This window comes from Callospermophilus lateralis, unplaced genomic scaffold (genome assembly GCF_048772815.1).
Source record: "Callospermophilus lateralis isolate mCalLat2 unplaced genomic scaffold, mCalLat2.hap1 Scaffold_72, whole genome shotgun sequence".
Lineage (NCBI taxonomy): Eukaryota > Metazoa > Chordata > Mammalia > Rodentia > Sciuridae > Callospermophilus > Callospermophilus lateralis.
Window position 1 is genome coordinate 2,232,187 of NW_027515276.1, and position 7,964 is coordinate 2,240,150.

The following is a 7,964-nucleotide window of genomic DNA, read 5'->3' on the forward strand; positions in this document are numbered from 1 at the left end:
TGGCCATGTCACAGAGCTTGGAGGTGGTACATATCTTGGACACATAATGAAGAACGTATTCGGGAGAATGGCCAGAATTCAGGAAGAAAACTGGAACTTAGGAAGGTAGTAGGTGTTGCCTATCAATAATTCAAGCCGCAGTCCTTTCATAAATTAGGCAGGATAAATCCTGGGATGCTTTCTACTAGACAGGACACATCCATTGATGCATTCTCTTTTCTAATGTCTACAATCATGGACACAGTGGGATACACAGACACAGAAACACTCGCCTTGTCAAACGACTTACTAGAAACAGTCCAATCCAAACCAAACCAACCATCTTTCCTACCTATTCTCAGAACATGAGACAAAACAACAAAACCACAACCCCACCCACAAAGGCACCTCCTTCCTCCAAGTAGGTCTGTGACTATCTGGAGTGTCCTCTGACTGGTGGGCCATACTATGTTCCCCTGAAATGGTCTGTCCTGTCTCAGATCTGGTCACCTTGTCCAACTCTGTGAAGTTGTCATGAGCCAGGGGTGAACCACTACGTGCGTTCTCAGGAAAGGACACTCTACAGAGCTCTTCTGGCATTTGTCCATCATCCATTCAGTAGGTACCAAGAAATACTGACTCTGTCCTTGGAAATCCAAAGAAGTGTGAAAACTGGGACTGAAAGTTTGACGGGCTCTGGGTGCCTGGCTTCCAGTATCCCAAGTTCAAAGAGTTCCATCACCAAGGAAGTAGGAGAGGTCACTTCCTTCAGGAACTGAATGAGATCACTGCCTTGGCAACAACTTTGTCTTAACAGTGTCTTCCAAGGGTCCTATGAGATGGAGGCTGACGCTACTTCTTCTGACACTTTCACAAGTTAGAATGGTATATCAACCATAGATACCTGGTAACAGCTCTCAACACAGGTCTGGTTTGGTCCACCTTCTCTGCATTAGAAGCGGGAGGCTGATTCAGACACAAACCTTCATCCGGACCAGGGTGTTGGCCATGATAGTCAACTTTTTCTCTCTCAGGTCCTTCATAGTTGCCTGCATTCATCTCCAGGGATCATTTCTGCATGGACAATTGAGGTCTCAACAGGTGGAAGATCCCCTACATTCCTGTATTGTAAGACCAACTCTGTCCCTGCTCTTCTGTATAGTTAGATTGAGAGAACAATGTATGGTTACACTTAATAACATGTTCGATTTGAGTTAGGAATCATTCTGCTGCATGAATAATGGATTGGGAACCTGCGATATTTATAAGAATATAGAGGAGAAATATATGTATGAAAACAGAAATCTAGGTAAGATTTGAAGCCCAGAAGGGCATTGGACCCTTGATTGGAATACTTAGCATTGAATTACATTCTGCACAGATGTCGCAGATAAATCAATATACAATGGCTTAGGACCTTGTACCTTGGATGATTGAATGTGGAAGAGAACATCCAGTCAAATGTGATAATTGGTAGGATTAGGAAGATAGACGTTAGGGTTAGGAAGAAGAGTGAGTATAGGATTTGGACAAAAAGTTCTTTAGCAATAGAGTTTCGGGTAGAGAGTGAATGTAAATATCAGCACATGTGAAGAGTCATTCACAATGATGAACTGGGGAAAATATGTAGGAATACAGATATCAATAGAGGCATTAGGAAATCACATGAAGTATAAAGTGAGTGATAGGATTAGACATTTTCAACAGGGTTGAGTTTGAATATATAATCCTAGGAAGAACCAAATATGTAGTCCCTAATAGGATTGATATTTGAGAGCATTAGGCAACCTGGACATAGATGTTTTTAATAATCAATGTTCACTTTCCATTCAGTCTTTGGTACAATCATAAGTGTGATCTTTGCATTTTGTGTCCAGAAAATTACTGTGATAAAATGTATATGTAGATTAGGTGACATAAGTATTTCTTCCACCATTTCTGGGAGCAATATTTTGAAGATGTATAAATTAGTATTGGGGGTACAAATAGGTGTACACTGTGTCTATGAATATTGAAAAATGCATGAATAGACCATACAGTGAATAAATAATATAACTGGTTCCAACTTTAAATAGTGGATTGAATTGATAGCTGAAAATATACAGGATATCTTATATTGATATACATACATTCATTCCAACCATTTATACATCTAATGCTAATATTAGGATAATGGCTTATCATGAAGAGTGTGTGAGTTTTGCTTCCAAAGTGATTATGGAAATCGAAAATAATATTTTTGGAAAGAAGTCTCATGAAAAGTCCAGTCAAGAAACCTGGAGGAATACATGTGTTCTAAAGAAGGAAGAGATTGAAAGTGAAACAAATACGTAAACATTTGTGAACTTGTGGATGAAATATATATCCTATGATGTGCATCAATGAAGAAATAGTATTGTACCAGTGTTGAATGAATATGCACGTCAAAATACACATCATGTCCCATAGGAATCTACGTGCATTGATGTTAAACTGGGTCAGTTACTGTAGAACTATTAGGATTCATATGCACCATTCACTGAAGTTAGTTTTTTGTACTAGGAAACAAATATGTATTTCAGGTGGATGAATATTTCTGCGAATATTCTTGTGAAAAGTTGATTATAAATTCATATACATGAACATGAATGAATTTTGGAGGTGTATATAAGACACATATATTTCATATTTTAAAAAAGTTGGAGATTGTATATATATATATATATATATATATATATATATATATATATATATACAAAAAAAACACACACACGGACATTAAAAGGTAGCATTATATATGCAAATCGAAATTCATCTTGAAATATATATCATCCACTGATGCAAAAATATTCATTTTACTGAACATGGATTATATATAATATTGTTCTACTAGGAAGCTCACGCATAGGTTGTATTTTCAGTTCCAACAGCGTTTAGGAGGAGTGATCTCTTCTCATAATTTGTATCTTCACTCAGCCACTTCACAAAATGTAGATGTGATACCAGATAGGATTCTATATGTGCATATAAAAATACATGTGCTGAATAGGCTACAGAGAAAGGGAGACAGGAATTCACGTATTTGTTTACTTTAAAAACACATGAAGAACTATTTCAATTAAAATTTGACTACATTTATAACACCACCCGTTTATCATGCAAAAGGCAAGTCCAACTATAGAGCATGCCTCCTCTGACATGCTTGTATTTCTATTCTGTTTGGGTTAGTTTTCTCCATCATATTAAGATTAGTGTTCAGAGGCTAGTAGGTTTTGTGTTCGTGTCAGGGATTCAGTATTTCAAATGGAAAATGGGAAAATGAATCCAATGTGTATGCAAATATGTGTGACACAAAAATCTTCTCATTCGCATCCAGAACAATGCCTTAACATTACCTACACCCTAAGTAACACACAATTAGAGGAGAAGAGTTAGAAATCTGTGAATACATATCTGGAATGGAAAATGTTGAGGAATTCACAAGCTTGGAGGTAGTAGAAGAGTTTCTAAATGTAAGGGACAGGGTAAACACTCCACAAACATGGAGCTCTTCTGGCCTAAAGACTTCTTGAGAAACTGCCTCTGAGGTTGGGCACTTGAAATATATGTTGTTGTCAGGAGCTTTACCTTCCTTTGTAATGAGACCATAAAAGATCGGTCTTCCTCTATGTGACCTGGATGACATGGTTTCTTCTTTTCCAATGAACATGACGCAGTAGTGCTGAATTCTCTCTTTGTAGGTAAACTATGGCCACTGGGGCCTAAGTGTCTCCCCGTGTGGACTGTGAAGCCATTTGGTCATCCTGCACTTTTCAGGGTGTTTCTTGCTGCTACACTGAGAGTTTGGTATTTGCTTCAGAAAATACAAGGAGTTCAAATGGGTCACAGTGCTGGAGGAAATTATGTCACGTGTGGTGTGTCAGGGTCCGCAGGAGAATGCATCAACCAGGTTTCTATCCCACATAGCTTCCCCACTTGTCTATAGCAACCTGACTCTTAACATTGCTCAGAAACCTCACCGTATGACAAGATGCCTTTTCATGTAAGGGTCTGCTGGCTGCACCATGTCAGTCGCAATCCATTTGGAAACCAATGGCAGATCCACAAGGCCACACCACAGATGTATTATCACACACCTACACACCACTGTTCTAGGCCCACTTCTCAGAAAACAGCAACATACTTGCATCTCTGTTCTCAACCATTTTCATGACACCCAGTCAATTAAGGCACTCTCTAGTACACTCATGATCAGCAATAGGACATCCAAAGTTTCTCCAGTGCCACCTGGTCATGGGAATGTCCAAAATTTCATGGATTTTATCTCGCCGTTTTTCAAGGATGAAGTTGGAGGCACTGTGGGTTTCCCATTCATCCAGGAACCATAAAATTTGAGGAAGATCATTTCAATGAAAGCTCTGGAGAACTCTCACAGACAAGTCTTCCCAAAAGGGACCAAAAGGTCACATGAAGCCAGGCCCTTTAAGGTCTACAATGTGAGATCCATGTGTGTTTTGTCTCTTAACAATGGCTGCCAAGTCATTCAGAATAAAATCCTGTGATATCCTGGCTGAGATTCCCAGTGCTATGTGGAAAGCCACCCTTGACCTAGATCTCAGTTTCCAAAGGTGAATCTCATGCATGGCCTCCTAAAATCCCAACACAATTCATGCCAATACTTCTCTGAGGTCAGATCTAGAACTCAGTCTCTAAGGGGAATCCCAACAAAGTACAAGCCCTGGTGGACCCAGTCATCTCTTCCAACCGCCACACAAATGACCACAAGTAAATCCAAAACACTCCCACATAGCTCTCTTCTTCTTCCATCTAGACACTCATCATAACCTCTGGCTGGAGGTTTCCATGAGGGGCTCAACCCAAGACAGTGTCCAAAATAAGTTCTCTTGCCCCTCATTTGCCTAAATTCAGGGTGGCCTGGACACCCTTCCTGTGATCCAGGAGTGATCAAATAGGCCTGCCCTTAATTCTGCTCCACTTCTCCAATTTGAGGCCTAATGACTGTCGGGTACAGATTCTTTATGTGAATTGGAGTCATGAGAAAACCCAAGCACCTATGGCCTAGCCTATGCAGGGTTTGAAGATATAATTTGACCCAAAGAATCCCTTTTCTCACTTGATGGAGGTCAGAAATCTAACAGAGGAAGGCAAGAAAATTAATCCTCAATGACTGCTCTTATTGCCCTTTTGGTTTTGAATGCACTCATGGGATTTTTTTCAGATCCATCACGTGCTGAGAATCTAAGCCACAGCCTCACACAGGGGCAAAAGGCTGATTCAGACACATCCCACCATGTCCAAAAACAGCTCCCTTGCCCTTCATTTGCCTAAAGTCAGGGTGGCCTGGACACTTTTCCCGTGAACTAGGAGGTGATCAAATAGGTCTGTCGTTAATACTGGATGGCTTCTCCAATTTCATGGCTACTGAATGTGGGGTTTAGATTCTTTTAGTGAATTGGAGTCATGAGAAAACATAAGCACCTATTGGCTAGCCTCTGCAGGGCTTTGAAGAACTCATTTGACCCAAGGATTCCTATTCTCACTTGATGGAGGTCAGAAACCTTACAGAGGAAGGCAAGAGTTTCTCCAGAATGACTGATCTTTTTGCCATTTTGGTTTTGGATGCACACATTGGATCTTTCTTTAGGTCCATCTGGTGTTGAGAATCTAAGCCACAGCCTCACAGAGGGCCAAGTGTCTGATTCAGACACATCATTTTTCAAAGCAATTAAGCAAAGAGCCACAGGTGATGCCCATTCATTTCCATTTGACAACTGTTTTCTTCAGTCGTCACAAAGTTGTGGCCTGAGGCAAAGACCTTCCTGACATTCAGGGCAACAGAACAACAGATAGGCAAAAGGCCCAAAGCAGGGTTTCTCCACTGAGACTTTCCTGGTCACACTGATATCTGAGTTTTCTGAGATGCTCGCCATTCCTTTCAGCTATCCCGTATATGGCCATGTCAAAGAGCTTGGAGGTGGTACATATCTTGGACACATTACCATGAACCTATTCTGGAGAGTGGCCAGAATTCAGGAAGAAAACAGGAACTTCAGAAAATTGTAGGTTTTGCCATTGATAAGGCAAGCCACAGTGCATTCCTAAATTGGGCAGGTTGAATGATGGGAAGCTTTCTACTAGACAGGACACATCCATTGATGCATTCTCTTTTCTAATGTCTACAACCGCAGACACAGTGGGATACACAGACTTAGAAACACTCGCCTTGTCAAATGACTTACTAGAAACAGTCCCCTCCAAAACAAACAAACCTCCTTTTCTCCCTTTTCTTAGAAAATGAGACAAAATCACAAACTCATACCCACAACCACAAAGGCACCCCCTTCCCCCAGTAGGTCTGTGACTATTTGGAGTGTCCTATGACTGGTGGTCCATACTATATTCCCAAGAAATGGCCTGTCCTGTCTCAGATCTGGTCTCCTTGGCCAACTCTGTGAAGTTGCCAGGAGCCAGTGGTGAAGCAGTACCTTCTTTCTCAGGTAAGGCCGCTCTTCAGAGCTCTCCTGCCATTTGGCCATCCTCACCAAGAAAGACTGATTCTCTCCTTGGTAAATCCAAAAAAGTGAGCCCACTTTGACTGGGACTTGGACTGGCTCTTGGTGCCTGGCTTCCTGGATCCCAAATTCAGAGAGATCCATCAGCAAGTAAGTGAGGTAGGTCAGTTCTTTCATGAACTGAATGAGGTCACTGCCTTGGCAATCACTTTGTCCTAACATTTGCTTCCAAGGGAACCATGAGTTGGAGGCTGCCCCTACTTCCTGTAACAAATTAACAAGTTACAATGGTATATCAAACATAGGCACCCGATAACAGCACTCCACACAGGTGCTTTGGTCCATCTTCTCTACATTAAGAATAGAGAGGCTGATTCAGACTCATCCCTTCATCGTGACCAGGTTGTTTGTGAAGGAAGAAGACTTTTGCTCTCTCAGGTCCTCCACAGCTGCCTACATCTTCTCAAGGGATTATTTCTGCATAGTTCTTTGAGGTTCTCAGCACGTGGAAAATCCCCTACATTCCTGTATTGTAAGACCAACTCTGTCCCTCCTCTTCTGTAAAGTTAGATTGAGGGAACAGTGTATGCTTATGGTTAATAACATGTGCGATTTAGTTTAGGAATCATTCTGATATATGAATAATGGTATTGGGAACCCGCAATATTTACAAGAGTATATAGGTGAAATATAATTATGAACACAGAAACCTAGGTAAGTTCTGAAGCCCAGAAAAAACATTGGACCTTGATTGGGATAATTAGGTATGAATTATATTCTGCAGTGTTGTCTCCGATAAATCGATATACAGTGGCATAGGACCTTGTACCTTGGATGATTGATTGTTGAAGAGAACATCCAGTCAAAAGCGATAGTTGGTAGGATTAAGAAAATAGTCGGTAGGTTAAAAAGAAAGGGGAGTATAGGATGTGGACCAAAAGTTCTTTAGCAATTGCTTTCAATTAGAGAATGAATGTCAATGTCATCACATGTGAAGGGTCATTCCCAATGATTAACTGGGGAAAATATGTAGGAAAGCAGATATCAATAGAGACATTAGGAAATCAGGCTATATATAAAGTTTGTGATAGAATTAGACAATTTCAACAGGGTTGAGGTTGAATATATAATATTAGGAAGAATGAAATATGTAGTCACCAATAGGATTGACATATGAGAACATTAGGCAAACTGAACATGGATGTTTTAGTAATCCATGTTCACTTTCCATTTAGGCTTTGGTACAATCAGAAGTGTGACCTTTGAATTTTGTGTCCAGAATACTATTGTGATAAAATGTATATGTAGATTAGGTGACATGAGTATTTCTTCCAGCATTTCTGGGAGCAATATTTTGAAGACGTATAAATTAGTATTGGGGGTACAAAAAGGTGTACCCTGTGTCTATTAATTTACAGATATTGCATGAATAGAACATCTTCTGAATAAATAATATATCAGGCTCCACTTTAA